General features: G+C 45.2%; 1 protein-coding gene and 1 long non-coding RNA gene across 3 annotated transcripts in view; both read right to left on the reverse strand.

Moving 5' to 3' along the window:
- The window catches only part of LOC119770555 (plexin-B), a 229,288-nt gene that overhangs the window by 40,077 nt on the left and 163,839 nt on the right, over window positions 1–25,372 (reverse strand). The gene's annotated exons all lie outside the window — the stretch shown is intronic.
- On the reverse strand, window positions 18,682–21,409 carry LOC119770556. Its single transcript, XR_005278889.1, has 3 exons — window positions 21,246–21,409; window positions 21,024–21,188; window positions 18,682–18,869 (listed from the first exon to the last, which is right to left on the reverse strand). It is a non-coding gene; the product is annotated as an uncharacterized LOC119770556 (long non-coding RNA).

Consider the following 25,372-nt stretch of genomic DNA (forward strand, 5'->3'; position numbering starts at 1 on the left):
GACGTCGATTATGTCCGAGAAGTGCCGACCATCGATGAGAACATGGTCGATTTGCGTCTCCGTGTCGTTTGGTGATCTTGTATAGGGACAGGTGTACTTGTATAGGGAGGTGTGCTGGAAGCAGGTACTACGTATGGCCATGTTTCGGGAGGTAGCGAAATCGATGAGTCGTAGGCCGTTCTCGTTCGTCTGCTGGTGAGCGCTGAACCTCCCAATAACCGGTATAAACTCCTCCTCCTGGCCAACTTGAGCGTTTAAGTCGCCGATGACAATCTTGACGTCGTGTTTTGGACACTTCCTGTACTCGCGGTCAAGAAGCTCGTAGAAAGCGTCCTTGTCATCGGCGTCGCTTCCCATGTGCGGGCTATGCACGTTGATGATGCTCAGGTTGAAGAATCGGCCCTTGATTCTCAACCGGCACATTCTGTCGTTGACTGGCCACCACCCAATCACGCGCTTCGCCATTTCACCCAGCACGATAAAAGCTGTCCCCAGCTCGTGTGTATTGCCGCCGCTCCAATACATAGTATACCCACCGAATTCTCGGTGGTCCTTCCCCGTCCAGCACACCTCCTGCAGCGCCACGACTTCGAGACCGCGGACCCGCAATTCGTTGAAAAGAATGCGGTCGCTCCCATCGAAATTGAGAGACCTGCAGTTCCACGTCCCGAGTTTCCAATCCCTGGATCCCCGAAAATCGGGTCGGCGATTGGATCGGCTCGCATCTGGAGCTCTCTGCACTTGGGTTTTACGGCGGGTGCGTGTAGCCATCACCAACCCCCTGTCTCGCCGGAGGACCGTCGTACCAGGACTGTTTAGAGTCCCACCCTGGCACTGGGACTGTTAGTCAGCCGCCCCTAACCTGGGGAACAGACGCTCGAGGGGGGGGGGGGTCCTAACTCTATCTGCTGTAAGCCGCCCCAACCTGGAGAACAGACGCTTACCTCGACGATGGAGCAGGACACCGATTTCCTTGAGCCGCCCCTAACCTGGGGAACAGACGCTCGAAGGGGGGGGGGGGGTTGCTCGCCTCTGTAGGAGCCGCCCCTAACCTGGGAACAGCCGCTCACGGGTAGAAGGAGTCGAAAACCCTAATTGTTTTGGGCCGCCCCTAACGTGGAGTACAGACGCCCAAAACGGTAATGGAGGGGGGGGGGGGTATGCGTGCGCCGCGGTGCAAAAAAATCAGTTCACTTTAAACTTCAGATTTTTTCCAGAATTTCCAAAAAAAACTTTTCGACGCTTTTATTTTGTCGCACTTTTGCTTCGATCCGACCCACTGTGCATTCTTCGAATTATCATCCACTCTTCCAAGTAGGTAGCCCAGCACACAGATCTTCGATGACGACGACGACACAACTACACACTATTGTGTGTGGACGGACGATGACGATGACGACGATGTGTACTGGCCACGCGGGGAGCACTTTATTGTTTTTCGTTTGGCCCGAACTTAACCGTGAGGTCGAACAAAAATTTCACCAAAATTTGACGATTTCGCGATCGTCAGGCGCGGACTTCATAGGTCGCCGATTCGCGGCAGGTTCGCCGCATTTTTTTTCTAATGTGGCTGTCATGCCATGGCACACTTGTTCCGTAATGTTGGTACCACTGCGCGATTTTTACATTTCGGGCGTTCACCATTCGAACGCCATCTTCGCTTAAAAACCTCGATAGCATTCATTACAAATCTCAGTAGGCAAAGTCCATCGTGTGAAAGGTAATTAAATTAAGAAATTTTGGAAAAAGGCACTATTTATTTCAGAAAATTGGGCATATCTCTGCTTATATTGAACCAAAAGTGATACTTTTTTATGGAACTTGTTCAGAAAATTGTTCTCTACAATGTGATTGATTCTAAAATGTTTAAAAATGTAATGGTGATATGTGGCCGAGGATTGAAAAAATAATTTTCGGAACCTATTGGGTAATAAACAGCTTATTACATAAATAATCTATGTTTTGCATTGTTTAATGCTCAAATTTGTATCCGGGCAATGTGTTGCTGTTATTTCATGACCAATTGTACAAAGAAAGTCTGTTTGTCACGGCAAGTGCGGTGCCCGCGTTCCGACCGGCGTGCCGAATAAAATCGTGAAAAACCGTAGTTTTCCGGCACATCGCGGCGTGTTGTTTTCGTCGATCTACTCCGGAACCTGCCGCGAATCGGCGACCTATGAAGTCCGCGCCTGACGATCGCGAAATCGTCAAATTTTGGTGAAATTTTTGTTCGACCTCACGGTTAAGTTCGGGCCAAACGAAAAACAATAAAGTGCTCCCCGCGTGGCCAGTACACATCGTCGTCATCGTCATCGTCCGTCCACACACAATAGTGTGTAGTTGTGTCGTCGTCGTCATCGAAGATCTGTGTGCTGGGCTACCTACTTGGAAGAGTGGATGATAATTCGAAGAATGCACAGTGGGTCGGATCGAAGCAAAAGTGCGACAAAATAAAAGCGTCGAAAAGTTTTTTTTGGAAATTCTGGAAAAAATCTGAAGTTTAAAGTGAACTGATTTTTTTGCACCGCGGCGCACGCATACCCCCTCCATTACCGTTTTGGGCGTCTGTACTCCACGTTAGGGGCGGCCCAAAACAATTAGGGTTTTCGACTCCTTCTACCCGTGAGCGGCTGTTCCCAGGTTAGGGGCGGCTCCTACAGAGGCGAGCAACCACCCCCTTCGAGCGTCTGTTCCCCAGGTTAGGGGCGGCTCAAGGAAATCGGTGTCCTGCTCCATCGTCGAGGTAAGCGTCTGTTCTCCAGGTTGGGGCGGCTTACAGCAGATAGAGTTAGGACCCCCTCGAGCGTCTGTTCCCCAGGTTAGGGCGGCTGACTAACAGTCCCAGTGCCAGGGTGGGACTCTAAACAGTCCTGGTACGACGGTCCTCCGGCGAGACAGGGGGTTGGTGATGGCTACACGCACCCGCCGTAAAACCCAAGTGCAGAGAGCTCCAGATGCGAGCCGATCCAATCGCCGACCCGATTTTCGGGGATCCAGGGATTGGAAACTCGGGACGTGGAACTGCAGGTCTCTCAATTTCGATGGGAGCGACCGCATTCTTTTCAACGAATTGCGGGTCCGCGGTCTCGAAGTCGTGGCGCTGCAGGAGGTGTGCTGGACGGGGAAGGACCACCGAGAATTCGGTGGGTATACTATGTATTGGAGCGGCGGCAATACACACGAGCTGGGGACAGCTTTTATCGTGCTGGGTGAAATGGCGAAGCGCGTGATTGGGTGGTGGCCAGTCAACGACAGAATGTGCCGGTTGAGAATCAAGGGCCGATTCTTCAACCTGAGCATCATCAACGTGCATAGCCCGCACATGGGAAGCGACGCCGATGACAAGGACGCTTTCTACGAGCTTCTTGACCGCGAGTACAGGAAGTGTCCAAAACACGACGTCAAGATTGTCATCGGCGACTTAAACGCTCAAGTTGGCCAGGAGGAGGAGTTTATACCGGTTATTGGGAGGTTCAGCGCTCACCAGCAGACGAACGAGAACGGCCTACGATTTCGCTACCTCCCGAAACATGGCCATACGTAGTACCTTCTTCCAGCACACCTCCCTATACAAGTACACCTGTCCCTATACAAGATCACCAAACGACACGGAGACGCAAATCGACCATGTTCTCATCGATGGTCGGCACTTCTCGGACATAATCGACGTCAGAACCTACCGTGGCGCGGACATCGACTCGGACCACTACCTGGTGGTGGCAAAGCTGCGCCAACGCCTGTCTGAGGTCAACAAGATCCGGTACCGTCGCCCGCAGCGGTATAATCTGGAGCGGCTCAAGGATCCTGAGGTCGCTACCCAGTACGCGCGGGAACTCGAAGCTGCGCTGCCTGACGAGGGTGAGCTTGCCGAAGCCCCTCTGGAGGCCTGCTGGAGCCATATGGAAGCAGCCATCAACGCAGCGGCATCGAGCGCCATCGGGTACGTGGACCGAGTTCGACGGAACGGCTGGTTCGACGAGGAATGTCAGGCGATTTGGGACGAGAAGAAAGCAGCGCGGGACAAGTGGCTGCTGCACAACACCCGTGGGAACAAGGAGTCGTACAAACAGTTGCGAAGACAGCAAACCCATCTCTTTCGGGACAAGAAGCGCCGCCTGGAAGAGTTGGAGTGCCAGGACATGGAACAAGAAACTTAGTCAATCCCGGACTGGCTTCATGCCGCGAGCCGAAATGTGCCGGGACAAGGACGGAGGCATCTTGACGGACGAGCGTGAGGTGATCGAAAGGTGGAAGCAGCACTTCGACGAGCACCTGAACGGCCCAGAGGCGGAGTACCAGGGCGACGGGGGAAACGACGTCAGCGGTATGGTGGACGGCGGGGACGAGCCAGCACCCACGATGTGGGAAGTTAAGGATGCCATCAAGAAGCTGAAGAACAACAAAGCAGCGGGTAAGGATGGTATCGGTGCTGAACTCATCAAGATGGGCCCGGACAAGCTGGCGGCCTGTCTACACCGGCTGATAGTCAAGGTCTGGGACACAGAACAGCTACCGGAGGAGTGGAAAGAGGGAGTAATATGCCCGATCTACAAGAAGGGGGACAAGTTGGAATGTGAGAACTATCGAGCCATCACTATTTTCAACGCGGCCTACAAAGTGCTGTCTCAGATCATCTTCTGTCGTCTGTCGGAGCGAGCAAAGGATTTCGTTGGGACGTACCAAGCCGGTTTTGTGGAGGGGAAATCGACGACGGACCAAATCTTTTTGCTACGCCAAATCCTCCAAAAATGTCGCGAGTACCAGATCCCGACGCACCACCTGTTCATCGATTTCAAAGCCGCGTACGACTCGGTCGATCGCGAAGAGCTATGGAAGATCATGCACGAGAACGGCTTTCCCGGGAAGCTGATCAGACTGGTGAAATCAACGATGGACGGGGCACGGTACAGCGTGAAGATTTCGGGAGCGATGTCCGACCCGATCGAATCGCGCAAGGGACTGCGACAAGGCGACGGTATCTCCGGCCTCTGTTTCAACATTGGGCTTGAAGGTGTTATGAGGCGGGCGGGCTTCAACATGCGGGGCACGATTATCAACCGGTCCAACCAGTTCATCTGCTATGCCGACGACATGGACATTGTCGGCAGAACGTTCGAGGATGTGGCCAGGCGGTACACCGAATTGAAGCGGGAAGCGGATAAGGTTGGATTGAAGGTGAATGTGGCGAAGACGAAGTATCTGCTGGCAGGAGGAACCGAGTCCCTTAGGGCTCGCATAGGACCGAGCGTGACGATCGACGGCGACGAGTTCGAGGTTGTGGAGGAGTTTGTGTACCTCGGATCGTTGGTTACGTCGGACAACAACTGCAGCAGAGAAATTCGGAGGCGCATCATCACCGGTAGTCGTGCCTACTATGGACTCCACAAGACCCTACGGTCTGGTCATCTTTCCCGGCGTACAAAGTGTACCATGTACGAAACGCTGATAAGACCCGTCGTCCTCTACGGGCACGAGACGTGGACGATGCTCGAGGAGGACATGCAAGCGCTTGAAGTTTTCGAACGGCGAGTGCTTAGGACGATCTTTGGCGGCGTGCGTGTGAACACTGTATGGAGGAGAAGGATGAACCACGAGCTGGCGCAACTCTACGGCAAGCCAAGTATTCGGAAGGTCGCCAAGGCTGGCCGAATCCGGTGGGCCGGACACGTCGCAAGAATGCCGGACGCGCTGGATGCGCGCCAACCGAACCAGACTATCAATCCGGTGAAGTTGGTGTTCAATTCAGAGCCGGTTGGAACGCGGCGGAGGGGGGCGCAACGTGTGAGGTGGTTAGACCAAGTGGAGGAAGATCTTCTAAGTGTGGGAGTTCCGAGTCGGAATTGGAGAGTAGCAGCCCAGGACCGAGTTCAGTGGCAGCGCATCTGGAGACAGCTCATGACCCGGAGGTTGTACGAGCAGTAAAAGTAAAGTAAGTTGTACAAAGAAAAGATTTACTTTCGGTCGTATCGGGGTTTCCAGCTTGAATTTTGGGGTTATTTCAAAGAAAGCTAGAAATCTGGTAAATTTGGTTCGATTTTTTTTTTATTGGAGGTCAAATATAGTTGGATAGAGTCCCGAAGGCATATTCATAAGAAGTTTGAGTGATATCAACATGAATGCACCGATTTCCTGTGACTTTTTTAAACAAATATCCCATAAAATCGAAAAATAATCTTCCATAAAAAAAGTTGCACTAGACCACCCGACGAAATATTTCGGTATATACCGCAAAATGTCGGGAAAGAGCCCTTCTTTCACGGTGCCAAATATCAGACATACCGAATTTTTTATCATTGAGGTCTCGAAAAAATACACCGTGGGCTGTTTTGAGACGGTGTTAGTAGTTATATAATGGTTTGATATATTATGCCTTGTGACATTATTTCGCCACTACGGATCTATTCAGTTCTGGAGCATTAACTCCATGATGGCCGACTGGTTAGCGTCCCAGACCATCAATCCAAAGGTGTGAGTTCGAATTCCACCTGATTCTTAAAGGTTTTTTGTTCATATTCAATGTTCAATTCCTGATTCCAAATTTCAAGGGAACCGACCGGGATTTGATCCCTGAACCTTCTGCTTTCTTTTAAAAACCTGGATAGAATAATTTCATTAATTTCGTCAAAACTTGTTATAATTTTTACGTTTTAATAACATATTATCATCATAAAAAATATCTTAGTAGGCAGTGCCCATCATGTGAAAGGTAATTAAATTAAGAAAATTTTGGAGAAAGGCACTATTTGTTTCAGGAAATTGGGCATATCTCTGCTTATATTGAACCGAAAGTGATACTTTTTTATGGAAATTGTTCAGAAAACTGTTTTCTACAATGTGATTGATTCTAAAATGTTTAAAAATGTAATGGTTTTATGTGGCCGAGGATTGAAAAAATAATTTTCGGAACCTATTGGGTAATAAACAGCTTATTAAATAAATAATTTATGTTTTGCATTGTTTAATGCTCAAATTTGTATCCGGACAATGTGTTGCTGTTATTTCATGACAAATTGTACAAAGAAAAGATTTAGATTCGGTCGTATCGGGGTTTCCAGCTTGGATTTTGGGGTTATTTCAAAGAAAGCTAGAAATCTGGTAAATTTGGTTTGTTTTTTTTATTGGAGGTCTAATATTGGTCAAATATAGTCGGTTAGAATCCCCAAGGCATATTCATAAGAAGTTTGAATGATATCAACATGAATGCACCGATTTTCTGTGACTTTTTTGAACAAATATCCCATAAAATCGTAAAAAAAATCTTTAAAAAAAGTTGCACTAGACCCCCCGACGAAATATTTCGGTATATAACGCAAAATGTCGGGAAAGAGCCCTTCTTTCACGGTGCCAAATATCAGACATACCGAATTTTTTATCATTAGTTTGTTCTAAAAAATACACCGTGGCCCAGGGCCATCTCATATACTCATGAACTGGACGAGGGAGTCGTGGATTGCCTGGCCCGAGTCATCTGCATTACCGATCTATGTCTGTACAGTTTCAGAAGAAATCGTTAGCCAGAGAAAGGTATTCGCTACAGGTTCTTGAGATATATGGTGGTTACTAACCGAACCGTCTCAGTTGAAATATACTGTGATCATGGCCAAGTCCTGCCAAGACGGGGGTTTAAATACATACATACATACATACATACATACATACATACATACATAACATAAAGGATGATTTTTAAGGCTGTCGAAAAACATGGTGTTGCAAGCACACCGTGCCGACTGCGCTGATTACGCCGACCGTGCCCCTCGAATCATCGCCCAAACGCGACCCAGCAAAAAGACTATAGCAAGATCGGTCACGTAGACAATGTCACGCTGACACCGTAGGTAGACAAAACAAGAATTTACATTATCATTCCTCAATCAGATACTGGAAGGAAATTACTGATTGAATTTGCGATTTAAGTGATTTGATTATCAGCTCCATCCGTCGTCTGCTGACGAATTTACTCTGTTTGCGACAGATTTGAACTAGGAGACTAAATCTTTGAGCTACACTGCTTAAAAAAGCGTTTGCTGAAGATCCTCCGAAAACTTTTTTGTCGTCGCGAACACATGTCGAGTTCCTGACAGCCGCACACGTTGGTCAACCCAGTCTGAACGCTGTTCTTAAAAGTTTAAGAGCTTCATGAAACCATAAAATCATAAAACCAACAGCAAACTTAACTTTCATGACTTTCATGTATTACCGACTCTGTAAACATTCAAATATTTGCTAAAGCGATTCTTGCAGCTTTGCCTACCGAGGCACTATTTAAAAACGGAACATATAGTTTTTTGTTTGTGCTTAAATGCTAGCGGTTATTGCATGCGAGCGTCTCTCTCTCACTGTAGCTGAATCATGCTCCTCCTGCTTAAGGTCGGCTCACCGAAGTCAGCCACAACTGGTTGACTCCTGACGGCCGTTGACACAGATGCGCCTAGCGCGCGTACCGCTCCTCGTGAAACAAGCAACAGCACCTTCACGCCGCTCAAGCTCGTGTGGAAGCTCGCGGCCACGTCTGGCTATCCGGTCGGCGTGCAACCACAATGTCCGGACTAGCTCGAGTGTTCACCAAAAAACTCTTAAAACATCTCCGACATGAACCGCACCTTCTTCATCTTCTTACCTCTAGTGAGAGGATCTCCGCCAATTTGACTTCCGCTGTCGGTGATGGAGATGATGAAAACACCGCCGTGTTTGCTCCTTCGTCACCTACGTCTCGTGCCCTGAAGGCAAATGGGACTGACGCTGTGCAAAAACGCGTTGATTTTGATGTTGGGCAGAGTAATTCGCCAGAGCAGAAGTTACCTCTTGCTGGTGCAGGTTTCTGCAGGTCCGCTGAACCGTCGTTGTTACGCTTGATGAGGGCGCACTTGGTAAGATGGCGGAAGCACGGAAGTTTCTACAAAAGAAACACACGCGGGTCATTACCGTTGGTGAAACTTTCCAAATTTCTTCCGAACGCGCGGTTTACAATCACACCCGTGTGCGTTGGTGCGTCGACGTGCTCTTGCTGAGTCTGGTAGTAGCAGATTTAATCCGATTTTAGTAGGACTTATCATTAATACAGTCCTACCTGTTGGAGCGGTCACTACTAAAAACCCTGCATCTATGTTCGGGTCAACTGTGACCATCCAACGTGAGAGACCATTCTGCCACGAAACCTACAACAGCAGCTGATCGCGGTATAGGTGATCACAGTGATCCTCTCGAGAGACGGGCGATCGCGGTCGCTGATGGAACCAACAAAAACGGAAGGATTTCCGGGATCGATGACCGGCGGACAAGGGTTGATGACCTGACCTGCCTCAACGAGTGACGAGAGCAGCTGACCTAATACTTAATCCTCTAGCCAACCTCCGGGTCATGAGCTGTTTCTAAACGCGCTGCCACTGGACTCGGTTCAATGGTTCAATGCGGCTACTCTCCTGTTTGGTTTCTGTTAACCTTTCGGACCGTGTGGACCGAGAGTTCTAAACCGTGAACGGCAGATCCCTCTGATCGCCATTTCGCCGCGAAGGCCGCGAGAGAAGAGGTGAGAGAGAAACTGGACTGCGATCTCCGCTGGTGAGCCTTCGAGGATTCTGCGATCCAGCTTGCGCAACAGTACGCTTCAGCGCTTCATTCCGCGAAGACCCGCACGCAAAAACCTTCCTCGACACCATTTAACAAGCTGTGTTTTACTTAAGAATTAAATAAATTTAAGTCCAATAAGTCTGGTTTTTAATAAATATTTTTCCAAACCCATCCGAAAGGGGCCTGAAGACGTGCCAGGAACGACCGCCAGAGTACTCCATCCCGTCCCGGATCCGGCCGTCATCCCTAAGGACCGCTTGCCACAGGAGTGGCCGCGCGGAAACCCCGGTATCCAGAGCATCCCAAATCCCAACAACCAACCAGGTACCCTCAACCAAAACCGGTTGTTGCGTACGCAATTAGGATATTCACCCTAGATTTAGTTCTGCACACGATCCCATAACTTGCTGACCTTCAAGACTTTTTCTAATCCCCATTTCTGTGCACACGGCACCAACAATTGGTCTTTTGTTGATCCTCATGGTAGTTCGCAGCCCCTATTGTTCCAGATCTTGAGTTTGACCTTGCCACCGACTATAAAAAGGCACCTCAAAATGTAATCCCCATCCAGTATCACCCAGCCCCGGCTAAAGGGCACACCTAATAAAGATCACCCAGAACCGACGACCAGGACTCTTCTTCTTCGATCCGGACCAAGCCCAACCAAGGAGTCTTTACAGTCCACTCCCCGTCCTACTGAGGACAATCCCGGCTGTCGAGGAGGTGTCTCGGCGTAGACATTTTTTGGTCCTTCGAGCCGGATCAAGCCCAACCAAGGAGTCTTTACAGTCCACTCCCCGTCCTGCTGAGGACAATCCCGGCTGTCGAGGAGGTGTCTCGGCGTAGACATTTTTTGGTCCTTCGAGCCGGATGGACCCGGACCCCTCGAAGTGTACCCCTCGCCTCGCTCTTCACGAGCATTGGAAGCACGGTGTGGAGCTCCTGTGCGAGCCGCCGTCGCTTGGGTTGGCACCTGGCGTTGCCTCCCTCCCCCCTCAAGCTTAGTCTGGTAGCGAAAGATGGTTCCTGTGTCGCGCGGAAGTTGTTTGTGAAAGTGATCGTGATCAAGTGCCGGTCAATCCCGGTTACCCCCGTCCAGCTCGGAAGAGCACGTGTTACCGTTGCTAGTGAAAAGTGGACAATAGTGAATCAGATTCTTTCCGGAAGCCCCCGAAGCTCGTCGGAGCATTCGGAACAGCACGTGGTTGCTTTAAGTGTTGGACGGTCAAGCGTGGCCGTACCGGATTCATTCCGGACTCCCCAGAAGCCCCGAAGGTACTTCGGAAGAGCACGGTGGTGAGCTTCGGCGAGCCACCGTCGCTGGTGAAAGTGGTTGAAGAACGTGTACCCCCCGATTCGAACGTTGAACGCTGCGCGTGGCTCAACCGAGCCGGCGCGATCCTGGTGGCACCTGGCGCTGCCCAGACACGTGATCGAGAACGATTGTTCAACCGTGTCCGAAACTGAAAAGTGTGTGAACAAAAAGTGAGCAAAAGTGAAGAACAAAGAGATTGTGGATAGTGAAGACCGTCATCGCTGCGCAGACAGCGTGGCGTGGTCATCGGAATTAAAGTGTGTGAAGCCGCCATTGCTGTGCGGATCACGTGGCGATCCAAAAGTGAGAAAGGGATTTATGGTTCCAGAAGAAGCTTTGCCGTTTCCGACCTGGTGTCGGCGGAGTAGTGATACACGCTCGCTGCAGAAGCCGCCATTGCTGCGCGGCCCACGTGACGCGGTCGTTTGAAGTGCGTGGTTCCTGAGCAAGTCGCCATTTTGTAACCGCCATTGCTGAGCAAGCACGTGGCGTCTCGAACTGCTATCGCTGGTCAACCTAGCGGTACGGTAAACCAAACAGCACTCCTGAAGATCTCGGACAACCTGCTGCACGCTCCTGATCCCCGTTGTCCCAGGTTTGTCGTCAAAACCTGCCCAAGCACGTGGCTGACGCCGCTGGCCAGTCACAGACGATTCGTAAGTTGGTTTGGAGCGGCTGAGGTGAGTGAAACAAACAATTTATAAACCGAGTGAAAGATGTGGAAGCTACGTGAGCTCTCGACGCTCGTGCGCGTCACTAGAGCTTCCATCTTAATTATTGAACGTTTTGTGGACGCATTCAATATTGAACTTGATTGCGAGAAAGTTCCGTTCCGTATTCAACGGCTGGACGAGCTGTTCAAACGCCACATGACCGCATTGGTCGATCTTGAGCTATCGACAGGCGATGCGCGGTGAGTACACCAACCAGAGAGTGGACATGGAGGATCGCTACAACCGGCTGCGTGACTTCTTGGTGTCACATGGGTCGACTACACCTGATCAAGCCGCTGCGCTCTGTCCGCCCGCTGTTCCTATCCCCAGCGGTTGTTCTGTGTGCTCTCGGCCCCATCGCACAACTGTGTGCGTGCAGTATCTACGATTGCCGTACGATCAGAAACAGGAAGTTGTCCTGCAGAATAAACTCTGCCAGAACTGTCTGTCGGCCAGCCACCCCACGCGTGACTGCTTCTCGAACCCCTGCTGGCGATGCAGGCAGAAACATCACTTTTCGTTGCATCTTCCCTCCCCTGGTGATCGGCCACCTCTGACGAGGTCACGAAAGAATGCCGTCTCGCAACCCTCGGAAAGTACTCTCACCTCACTCACACAAACAGAAGCCCTCACCATCACACCAACCCCCGAACACAACCACCCTCAGCCGGCAGTCTCTCGGGAAATTTATATTGTCCCACTGGGTGCTGCATCTAGAGCTTCCCTGTCGGAAGCTGTGGAGTTCGACTACCCCTCGTCCCTTCCTGCCAAGGTCGAGGCTCACCGGCCTGAAAGAAAGGCCAAACTCGCTCAAGGTTCAACCTTCCCCCATCGGCTCACGATCGATTTGATTGTCGTCTCGCTACAAAGCATCGTCACCGAAGCGCAGCTGCGACGCAGTCTGCGCTGTTGTCCAAGTTTTGCTGGTGGCAGTCTCCAGGATTGGCTGCATCGGATACAGTGCACTGCTGGCCCTGTACTCCCGGGAATTTGTAAAACTGAGCTACACGCGCTCGGCACTACCGGCAAGCTCACTCAGCAGCTCACTCCCCTGGCTGGCAGCGCGGTGAACACTCTGGCTCACTCGTGCTCACTCGAATCGGCAGCGATCCGGTTCAAGCGCTCTGCGTCTCCCAAGCACGGCTCACTTGAGGATAACGTCGGAACTCGCAAACTGGACGCCCACGCAATGCTCGCTGGCGTCACTCCCCCAGATTTTATCAAGCTCGAACTCTCCTTACTCGGACGATACTCGTCGCGGACGAGATCCCCCAACGCCCTCGTTGGCTGTCTGCAGCTGAAGCAACCTGGCGTTCCACCCACAACCTCGGCGTACCTGGCTTCAGAGGATTTCTCGCCGGCTTGGAGCGTGGTTCAAGCTCAGTGCTGGCTCGAGGTCGACCCGCTCTTCGACAGAGGTGCACTCCCCGTTGGTGGCCGGCGCGATCAACCGACAAGCGCCCGAAAGCAAACGTTCTATCTTTTGGCAAAGCGTTTCCCCCCGATGGCGTCAGCTCACAGCCCCCTGCTGCACGCAGGCCCCCCGTTTGAAAGCAATACCCGTAACATGGCACGGAAGAAGTTCGACACGAACAGTCGTGCACAGAAAAAAAAATCATGGTAATATTACATCTGGGAAGGGGTACATCTTTTATGTCAGAAAAAAGGTGTAATTTTACCTCTGGAAATGTGTAATTTTACCACTTTTCTGGTGTAATGTCACTTTTTCAGTCTAAATTGAGGTAAAATTACATCATAAAAGAGGTAATATTCAACCTTCCAAAATTAAAGCTTCCCAATTTACACAATTTTTTTCTGTGTGGTCGCCCACCCGATCTCAAGCGCAAAACCTCCTCTCTCCACCGAACTGTCGGCACGAAGGTCAACGTGGGCTACGCTACGCCCATGGTACGCTGCCGTAGTGACCCCAGCCGCAACCGAAGGCGACTGGCTGCCTCCCGAAGCACGGCCACACCCATCAAGCAAGCAGATCAACGAAAGGCGCCAACGAGCTTGGGACTCGCCAATTCTTCACCAACATGTGACCAAAGCTGGCCTGGCGCTCCACGCACGCTGGCGTCAACCTCACCTGGAGATCAACTGAGCCGAAGTCGTCGGCAACGACACCCAAGGACAACCCCGAAGCCGAAGAGGTCCGTTACCCACCCGATGAGCTGCTCAACGAGTCGGCGGCGACATCTGAAGACTGTGAAGTGCTAGACTAAGAAGTGTGACTTGCAAATAATCTTTGTAGTTTGTAGTTTTTGAATGGAATTGGTATTCCATTGGTGGCCGGTATGTTGCGTACGCAATTAGGATATTCACCCTAGATTTAGTTCTGCACACGATCCCATAACTTGCTGACCTTCAAGACTTTTTCTAATCCCCATTTCTGTGCACACGGCACCAACAATTGGTCTTTTGTTGATCCTCATGGTAGTTCGCAGCCCCTATTGTTCCAGATCTTGAGTTTGACCTTGCCACCGACTATAAAAAGGCACCCCAAAATGTAATCCCCATCCAGTATCACCCAGCCCCTGCTAAAGGGCACACCTAATAAAGATCACCCAGAACCGACGACCAGGACTCTTCTTCTTCGATCCGGACCAAGCCCAACCAAGGAGTCTTTACAGTCCACTCCCCGTCCTACTGAGGACAATCCCGGCTGTCGAGGAGGTGTCTCGGCGTAGACACCGGTTCCAACATTGGTCCTTCGAACCGAATCGGTTGAAGGTACCCGCCTGGAGTCGGTTTCCGCGGAGCACGCCCGAGCACGCCGGACCAAGCCGATCGGAACGCCATTGTCGCAAGGACGCACAATAGACCACCGCGGACAATTGGATATTGTCGGAGGAGCCCTACAAATTCCAAGTTCTTTGTCGATGAGGTACAAAGGACGTACCGCCATCGAGGTTCCCGAGATTAGCGCCATTTCCCGAGCGTCATCTCACCCGATCCCGGCCAAGGATTGGCCTGATTCCCAACGGTTTGGCACTCATCCCACGGACTGTGCCACTAATTGACGGCGATTACCATATTACCTGTGCCTACGACGCGGTCGCTTTGTCGCAAGCAGTATTTATTATAAAAATAGTTTTTATTTTTTATTTCGGTGTCTTCGAGAGAGTTGTTCATTTTTGGTAGTTGAGCAACTTTGTCGAAAACAAAAATATTCTATACCTTGTATCTTAGAAAATAAATAGTTTTTTCTTGTTTTGCACAACTAAAATCAATCAAATTGTAATGACGTCTGAGACAATAATATAGAACCTTTTGGTACCAGCAACTTTCTAGAACATGTCAACTTTCTAAAACTTATCGTTTTTGAGATTATTGCAAATCAATATTATTTTTCCCCATACAGAGCTGGCTCTGTTCGCTGTATACAGAGCTTAGCTCTGTTCTACCATACAGAGCAGGTAAGGAGTTTTTATTGAGCCTGTAGAGCTCGATGCGTCTCTGTGCATAATTAATTCAAGGCACGAATTAATTGGCAATCGGTTAGTACCATTCCAATATTTCCCCGCGCATCCCAAGGGTGCTCCTTTCGTGCTTGTTTATTTTAGCTGCGCATTCTTCCATTTGCCACAATGTCTCGACGCTCAACCGTGACCCGCCTGCACCTGATGACGTCGTTCAACGGGATCTACGCTTTCATGGAGAGCTACGACGCCAGCAAGCAGGCCGGCGAGCTGGTTATGCGGCTGGAGAAGCTCGAACCGCTGCACACTGGGAAAAAAGGGACCCGTAGCCCCATGAATTAGATGCCGCTGAAATTTTAACGCTGAAATTTTAACTTTCACCAATCGATTTGTCATGGTTTTTTACATAAAGTTCACTTATTTTGAAGTCTAAAAAACTGCGGCACTTTACGATGTGGAGCAAATTACATGAAAAAATCGAATATAGGGTTAATTGGGGCAAAATAAGACCTTTCTCGGTGTCTCCGGCACGTGAAGCCTTCACCAATCGATTTGTCATGGTTTTTTACATAAAGTTCACTTATTTTGAAGTCTGAAAAACTGCGGCACTTTACGATGTGGAGCAAATTACATGAAAAATCGAATATAGGGTTAATTGGGGCAAAATGAGACCTTTCTCGGCGTCTCCGGCACGTGAAACCTTCACCAATCGATTTGTCATGGTTTTTTACATAAAGTTCACTTATTTTGAAGTCTGAAAAACTGCGGCACTTCACGATGTGGAGCAAATTACATGAAAAAATCGAATATAGGGTTAATTGGGGCAAAATGAGACCTTTCTCGGTGTCTCCGGCACGTGAAACCTTCACCAATCGATTTGTCATGGTTTTTTACATAAAGTTCACTTATTTTGAAGTCTGAAAAACTGCGGCACTTTACGATGTGGAGCAAATTACATGAAAAATCGAATATAGGGTTAATTGGGGCAAAATGAGACCTTTCTCGGTGTCTCCGGCACGTGAAACCTTCACCAATCGATTTGTCATAGTTTTTGCCTTCCTCACCTTACTGAGGAAAGGCTATAAAATCACTCGAAAAATGAACTTCTTAATTCGACCTCGTAGACCTACCTTCACGTATACCTATCGACTCAGAATCAAATTCTGAGCAAATGTCTGTGCGTGTGTATGTCTGTAAGTCCGTGCACCGAAAAAAATGCACTCAATTATCTCCGGACTGGCTGAACCGATTTGGGCCGTTCTGGTCTCATTCGATCCGTCTTAGGGTCCCACAAGACCTATATTAACTATTATGAAGTTTTGTTAAGTATTTCAAAAGTTATGCTAAAAAAACGCTTCTGGCTAAAGTTTGAAAGAATGTAAAAAGGGTGGTTTTTGTAAGAAAACCCGTCTGATCATACATTTTTAGAAAGGTATTTGAAAGACCTTCCTAATGAGCCCCAAACCTTGAAGATCTGATAACCCTATCAAAAGTTATGAGCACTTAAGTGTCATTTGTATACATTTCAGAAGCCGGATCTTAAATATTTTGATGAAAAAGTTGTCCGGATCTATCATGCTACCCATCGTTGGATAGGTAATCAAAAGACCTTTCCAACAAGCCCAAAAGATTGAAGATCTGATAATCCTATCAAAAGTTATGAGCAATTAAGTGTCATTTGAACACATTTTAGAGGCCGGATTTCAAATATTTCGATGAAAATGTTGGCCGGGTCCATCATGCGATTCGTTGCTAGTTGGATAATTGAAAGACCTTTCTAATGAGCCCAAAACATTGAAGATCTGATAACCCTATCAAAAGTTATGAGCACTTAAGTGTCATTTGTACACATTTCAGAGGCCGGATCTCAAATATTTTGGTGAAAAAGTTGTCCGGATCTATCATGCGACCCATCGTTGGATAGGTAATCAAAAGACCTTTCAAATGAGCCTATAACATCGAAAATCTGACGACCCTTTCCAAAGTTATTAGCACTTATGTGTTATTTATACACTTTTGGGAGGCTGGATCTCAGATATTTCTGAGAAAATTATGTCCGGGTCCATAATGCAACTCGTCGTTAGTTAGATAATTGAAAGACCTTCAAAATAAGCCTAAAACATCGAAGGTCTGATAATGCTATCAAAAGTTATAAACACTTATGTGTTATTTATACACTTTTTGGAGACCGGATCTCAGATATTTTGATTAAAAAGGTGTCCGGTTCCATCATGCGACAAGTCATTATTTGGATAATAGATAGATCTGACAACCCTATCAATAGTAATAAGCACTTAAACATCATTTATTAGGTATTCATTTAACGTTTCGTAGTCTGGTAAGTAATCATATGTTTGAACATACACTAAAATCTGCTGTAGCGAGTCAAATCCGAACATGGGGACCTCTTGATTCTTATGGGAATTAAATGTCGTGATACCCATTTCCAGTTTCAATTTTATTCAAAGTTAATGCGTTCACAAGTTTACACTAGTGCTTTAAACATTTAAATGGAAATTACAGCCGGTGCAATGCAATACCCATGCCAAACTGCACAGCTTCGAACCGCGCAGCGTTTTGTCGTAAATGTAACACGAACTGATCGTCAGCAGACTGAGCACTCGCAACTCAAGAATCGGCTTCATGGGCGTCGTCCGGTTCAGGAAGTGGACGCCATTTCGGAACACACCGAACATTGTTATTGCTAGAAAGAGGACCAAGAATAGTAGAAAATCGCTTTGTTATGAGTGGCAATTACTTGAGCAAACTAGACGGAAAATTTTCGGCAGCTATTCGGAAATGCGCGCTAAGTGACCTCTTCCGTAAAAGGCCACTCGCGGCCCGAACTGCAGCCGGGTCCTCACCTGCACCTCCGACGATTTTATCCGTACAAACAGGCAGTTAATCTATAGCACACGGAACATCCGAATGGCAAAGGATCGTGAAAATTTTCTGACGATTCGACAGCGCAGTGTTTTTGTTTCGTTTCTGTGCGAAGTGTCAAAAATGACAGGTGGTGGCATTTGCTGGATTGTTCGAATGAATACAATGCCGAATTGGGATTTCTCTTGCAAATATCTTGAACAGGGGGTAATTCAATCGAGAAATTAAAAAGAGAGATGTGAGCCGGTAACATGGAGTGAAACTTTCGCAGCTGTCATAGAAAACTTCACACCATCTTGCCAAAAAGTTTTACTCCATCCCTGACTGAAAAGTCCGTCGGACGTCCGTCGTTTGTCGTCCGTGCAACCGTACGACGTCGCACGACAATGTCGTGCGACTTTCGCACGAATGTCATACGTTTTTGCACCAAAATGTCGTATTTGTCGTGCGATCGATCATCGAAATTGTTCGACATTGTCGTACGACATTCGACCGACGTCGCACGGTTTTGTTATTTAGGTTGTCGTGCCTTTGTCGTGTGCTGTTTTTTAGGTTATGTTGCAGTAAAAATAAAAGAAAAAATATTTTAAATTATTTTTAGATATATTTTTTCTGTTAATTAATCTTTTTCACTCGATTTCACAAACATTCATTAATTTTTCTTGTTGTGTGTCGCGATCTTCACGTGGTTTTTGGCGTTGTCTTCCGATTGGCCTTTCAGCTCATCTCGTCGCTTCGGCATCTTGGCCGGACTTTGTCAGCCATCTTTGGAGTCGACACCAGCGTGTAGATACGGCACTGGAGCGGCGCTTCTATTTAATTCTCACAGATTGATGGCCTACGGGACAACGTTGGTATACGCACTTCCAGTGCAGGTGTTTTTGCGATCGTTACAGCTTCCGTTCCGTGGGACAATACGGAAACGCTGGGTTGTCAGCAGGATTCGATTGGAATATTTTTGGTTACCTGAAAAAAGATTACGTCATTTGGCTAAATCATTCAAAAACATAACTAAAAATGTAAAATTTAACTTTCAATGTAAAATAAAAAAAATTTGGTCAATTTAAACTTGTAAATTTTTAGGAAAAAAATAGGAAAAAAAACAACAACAAAATTCAAACATTTTTAATTTCAGATAAATCAACATCAACGCATGTTAATTTTTTATCAAAAATTTGTATGGAGAATTTTGTTTCTTGGGACTCTGAAGTCCTTGCTAAAAAAGCAATGAACTTTAAAGTTTTTAAGCAATTATGAAATGTTTTAATGTTAGAATCGTTAAAATTTAAAATATCTGAATAATTTTAAAATAAAAATAAAATCTTTGATATTTTTAAAAAAAGTTTTGAGAATATCAAGAATTTTGAGAATGATACAATTTGAAAATATAAGAGTATGTGATTTATAGAAATTTTTGAATTTATGATTTTATAATTTTATAATTTTATAATTTTATAATTTTATAATTTTATAATTTTATAATTTTATAATTTTATAATTTTATAATTTTATAATTTTATAATTTTATAATTTTATAATTTTATAATTTTATAATTTTATAATTTTATAATTTTATAATTTTATAATTTTATAATTTTATAATTTTATAATTTTATAATTTTATAATTTTATAATTTTATAATTTTATAATTTTATAATAATTTTATAATTTTATAATTTTATAATTTTATAATTTTATAATTTTATAATTTTATAATTTTATAATTTTATAATTTTATAATTTTATAATTTTATAATTTTATAATTTTATAATTTTATAATTTTATAATTTTATAATTTTATAATTTTATAATTTTATAATTTTATAATTTTATAATTTTATAATTTTATAATTTTATAATTTTATAATTTTATAATTTTATAATTTTATAATTTTATAATTTTATAATTTTATAATTTTATAATTTTATAATTTTATAATTTTATAATTTTATAATTTTATAATTTTATAATTTTATAATTTTATAATTTTATAATTTTATAATTTTATAATTTTATAATTTTATAATTTTATAATTTTATAATTTTATAATTTTATAATTTTATAATTTTAATTTTATAATTTTATAATTTTATAATTTTATAATTTTATAATTTTATAATTTTATAATTTTATAATTTTATAATTTTATAATTTTATAATTTTATAATTTTATAATTTTATAATTTTATAATTTTATAATTTTATAATTTTATAATTTTATAATTTTATAATTTTATAATTTTATAATTTTATAATTTTATAATTTTATAATTTTATAATTTTATAATTTTATAATTTTATAATTTTATAATTTTATAATTTTATAATTTTATAATTTTATAATTTTATAATTTTATAATTTTATAATTTTATAATTTTATAATTTTATAATTTTATAATTTTATAATTTATATTTTATATTTTATAATTTTATAATTTTATAATTTTATAATTTTATAATTTTATAATTTTATAATTTTATAATTTTATAATTTTATAATTTTATAATTTTATAATTTTATAATTTTATAATTTTATAATTTTATAATTTTATAATTTTATAATTTTATAATTTTATAATTTTATAATTTTATAATTTTATAATTTTATAATTTTATAATTTTATAATTTTATAATTTTATAATTTTATAATTTTATAATTTTATAATTTTATAATTTTATAATTTTATAATTTTATAATTTTATAATTTTATAATTTTATAATTTTATAATTTTATAATTTTATAATATATATGTCTTGTTTTCAAAGTCAAACTAAAAAGTGACAAACTGTTGGTGTCAAACCATCGGGGTTTGAGTGTATATTTTTAATTTTTATCATATTTTTGAACGAAACCATACCATTTAATTGTATTATTTTATATTTATTTGAATCTTAGAAAATTTGAATTGTGGAATTGAAAAGAATCAGAATTGAAAAAATAGAATATTATTGTTTAGAATTTGTGATGGTTTCAGGTTTTAAATTGTCCAGTCCCCACCCCCAGCCCTTTCCCCCTCACACTTTCATCGTCCTCATTTATTTTTCGTCGTCCAAATGGGAAGGGAAACACTACGATGCACACCTCCTCTATCGTTTCAAAAACCCAACTCACCGTATAAAAACCATGCACCGCCACATCCCGCGGAAAGTTAAACACCAATCCGCTTCCTCGATCACAGACCGGGTGCTCCCCTTCCCGTCTTCCGGCATGGCCCGCCGGAGCAACGATGTGACCCGTTCTCCTCCTCCTCCACCACGAAGGCCGAAATCAGAAAATCTGGAATATAAATATTGCTGTGATAAAGCCGCTCGCAAAAAAAGCAACACAACTTACCAATCAACCGGCAAAAATCCACACGAACTTTTCAACAACGTAAACTGGTTCGATTCGGTTCAAAGTTTCTCTGATTTGATCAAGTCCAAACAAGACCAACTGAAGAGAACTGTCAAACTGCGTCGACGAAAATCGTGACGTCAAATTGAAGGAAAATCGATGGAAAAAACAATGTCGGGCATGTCGAGTGTTTGTCGTCCGTTTGTCGTCCTTTCGACCAATCGATATCGAAACGGTAAAATCAAAACCGCGCGACAGCTCGCACGACGTGCGACATTTTTCAAACAGGGATGTTGCACTTTTAATTTCTCGATAAATGAGAGGAAGGCACCAACCACCTAAAGGTGGATTAAGTAACGTTTTTACATAAAGTTCACTTATTTTGAAGTCTGAAAAACTGCGGCACTTTACGATGTGGAGCAAATTACATGAAAAATCAAATATAGGGTTAATTGGGGCAAAATAAGACCTTTCTCGGTGTCTCCGGCACGTGAAACCTTCACCAATCGATTTGTCATGGTTTTTTACATAAAGTTCACTTATTTTGAAGTCTGAAAAACTGCGGCACTTTACGATGTGGAGCAAATTACATGAAAAAATCGAATATAGGGTTAATTGGGGCAAAATGAGACCTTTCTCGGTGTCTCCGGCACGTGAAACCTTCACCAATCGATTTGTCATGGTTTTTTACATAAAGTTCACTTATTTTGAAGTCTGAAAAACTGCGGCACTTTACGATGTGGAGCAAATTACATGAAAAATCGAATATAGGGTTAATTGGGGCAAAATAAGACCTTTCTCGGTGTCTCCGGCACGTGAAACCTTCACCAATCGATTTGTCATGGTTTTTACATAAAGTTCACTTATTTTGAAGTCTGAAAAACTGCGGCACTTTACGATGTGGAGCAAATTACATGAAAAAATCGAATATAGGGTTAATTGGGGCAAAATGAGACCTTTCTCGGCGTCTCCGGCACGTGAAACCTTCACCAATCGATTTGTCATGGTTTTTTACATAAAGTTCACTTATTTTGAAGTCTGAAAAACTGCGGCACTTTACGATGTGGAGCAAATTACATGAAAAAATCGAATATAGGGTTAATTGGGGCAAAATGAGACCTTTCTCGGTGTCTCCGGCACGTGAAACCTTCACCAATCGATTTGTCATGGTTTTTTACATAAAGTTCACTTATTTTGAAGTCTGAAAAACTGCGGCACTTTACGATGTGGAGCAAATTACATGAAAAATCGAATATAGGGTTAATTGGGGCAAAATGAGACCTTTCTCGGTGTCTCCGGCACGTGAAACCTTCACCAATCGATTTGTCATAGTTTTTTACACAAAGTTCACTTATTTTGAAGTCTAAAAACCTGCGGTATTTCTCGTAATGTAGCATATAATATAAAAAAGTTGCATTTTAGGGGATATTTGGGCAAAATTGACCCTTTCCCATTATCTCCGGCAGACGAAACCATCACCATTCGATTCCCCGGATTTTTTTACATAATAAACATATATTTCCAAGTTAAAATTTCAGCGGCATCTAATTCATGGGGCTACGGGTCCCTTTTTTCCCAGTGTGCGCTGTGGGACAAAATCGATGATGCCATCACGGAGGCGGACAGTGAGTGAGAAGGGGTCCGGCGAGGAGGAGAGAGGTGAGGATAAGGGTGAGGATAAAAGTGAGAGTGGTGAGAAAAAGTGGTCCAAACCGGAGAGGTACGCAAACGTTCGGAGTGCCTTCCAAAATAAATATTTTACGGTCAAAGCATTCCTGCAGTCTAAAATTCGGGAGCTTCCCGATCAAGCCCAAGCCCTGCCCATGGTTTCGCAGTCCGCCCACACCACCCCTTCTACCCAACACGTTAAATTGCCTACTATCGCTGGGAGCTACGAGGATTGTATGCCTTTTCGAGATCTCTTCGTGTCGCTGATTCACTCGTTGGAATTGCCAAATATTGAAAAGTTTCACTATCTGCGGAATCAACTTGACGGTCCTGCCAAAACGGAGATCGCGAATGTGAAATTTACTGCAGACCACAACACTGTGGCGTGGGAGTTACTGCAAAAGCGGTTCGGTAACACCAAGCACATGAGCACTGAGCTACGCGAACTGGTGGAAGGGTTCGACAAAACTGTCCGGGTCCTGGATCAGGTTGTGGAGTACGCCAAGTACAGGAATCTTCTTCTTGTTCATCTGCTGAGCTCTCGTTTGGACGACAAAACGCTGCGCAGTTGGGAGGAGCACGTGTCCACGAAGACGGAAGAGAGCTTCCAGGATCCGATCGACTTCCTGCGTCAGCACATCTGCGTTCTGGAAGCTCTGCCTACCAAACACCAAGAGCCCCATCAGTCCAAACCCCGTAAAGCTTTCGCCACCAAGGTCTCCAACCAAAACACGGTCCATTCCAACCCCAATTTCGGCTGTTTGGCATGTTCTGACTCACACCCCCTTTTCAAATGTCCATCGTTTGCGAGGATGTCAGTCAGCGAGAGGGAGAAGATCGTCAATCAGAACGCGCTGTGCAGAAACTGTTTCCGGAAGGGCCACGTCGCTAGGAATTGTACTTCCAGGTTTTTAGTGTCAGCGATGTAAGGAACGCCACCATACGCTGGTCTGCTACAAACAGGAAGGAAAATCCAACCTATGTCCAGCCATCCCAGCAAGGAAGAGGCAGGAACGGGGGCGACCTCTGAGTCGTCCTCTGCTGCTGTCACGGAGACACGCACTGCGAACACCAGTTCTGCAGCTACGGTCGGAAAGGTGCTTTTGGCAACCGCAGTACTTTTGCTCGTCGACGATGCTGGACAGGAGTTTCCAGCAAGGGCACTTTTGGACTCTGGGTCAGAGTGCAACATCGCCTCCACCAAACTCGCCCGACGGATGCACGTGACCCGGAACAAGGCCAACGTGCAGATTTCCGGTGTTGGTCAAGTTCCTACGAAAACTTCGCAGAAGGTTCGAGCCACGGTCAAGTCCAGATTGTCGAAGTACTGCGAAGTCATGGAGTTTTACGTTTTGGCCAAGGTGAAGATCTACCAACCTCCCCGGTGGAACCAACAAGCTGGACTGTTCCCAAAGGTGTGCAACTGGCGGACCCTGAATTCTTCAGAACCAACCCTATTGATGTTTTGCTCGGCGGAGAGTTCTTCTTCAACTTCTTCTCATCCAAACAGAGGATCTCGCTTGCAGCAGGACTACCATCCCTGGTCGAATCGGTGTTCGGCTGAATCGTGACTGGCAGGTGCGGCTGGAACCGTGGAGAAGCACCGATCGTATGCCAGCACTCACGGAAACCTTGGAGGAGATTATGACCAAATTCTGGAAATGCGAGGACGGAGGATTTACTTCCGATTATTCCGTGGAGGAGAGCACGTGCGAGGACTACTACGTGCGCACCGTCAAGCGAGGTGGAGACGGTCGGTACACCGTTGAAATGCCAAAATCTGCTGATTTGCACATCAAGCTAGGCGAATCGAAAAGCGCTGCTGATCGTCGTCTTCTTTTCCTGGAGAGAAGGTTGGCTCGCGACGATGACCTTAAGAAGGAGTACCATGCGTTCATGAAGGATTACTTGGACAGGAACCACATGTGCAAGATCATCGAAGACTCGACTAGTACCGCGACAACCTACTACCTCCCACACCTCCCCGTCATCCGAAGTTCGAGCACAACAACGCGCGTCCTCGTCGTGTTTGATGCGTCTAGCAAAACCTCCACTGGGACATCCTTAAACGACGTTCTGCTGAACGGCCCAGTCATCCAGGACGACCTGCGCACCATCATCTCCCGAAGCCGCCTGTTTCCCATCCTTCTTGTCCCAGACGTGGAGAAAATGTTTCGGCAGATTCGGATGGACGCCGAGGACCTACCGCTGCAAAGAATTCGCTGGCGCTTCTCGGAGGACGATCCCATCGACACGTACGAGCTGCTAATCTTGACGTACGGCACCAAACCAGCGCCGTTCCTGGCCACCCGACCCCTGTAGCAGCTGTCCGTCGATGATGCAACCAAGTACCCACTGGCCGCCGAGAGGATCGCGAGAGATGTTTACATGGACGATGTAATCACTGGTGCATAACACCCTGCCGAAGCGAAACAAATTCGTGAGCAACTGCACACGAT

Source organism: Culex quinquefasciatus, chromosome 3 (genome assembly GCF_015732765.1).
Source record: "Culex quinquefasciatus strain JHB chromosome 3, VPISU_Cqui_1.0_pri_paternal, whole genome shotgun sequence".
Classification (NCBI taxonomy): domain Eukaryota; kingdom Metazoa; phylum Arthropoda; class Insecta; order Diptera; family Culicidae; genus Culex; species Culex quinquefasciatus.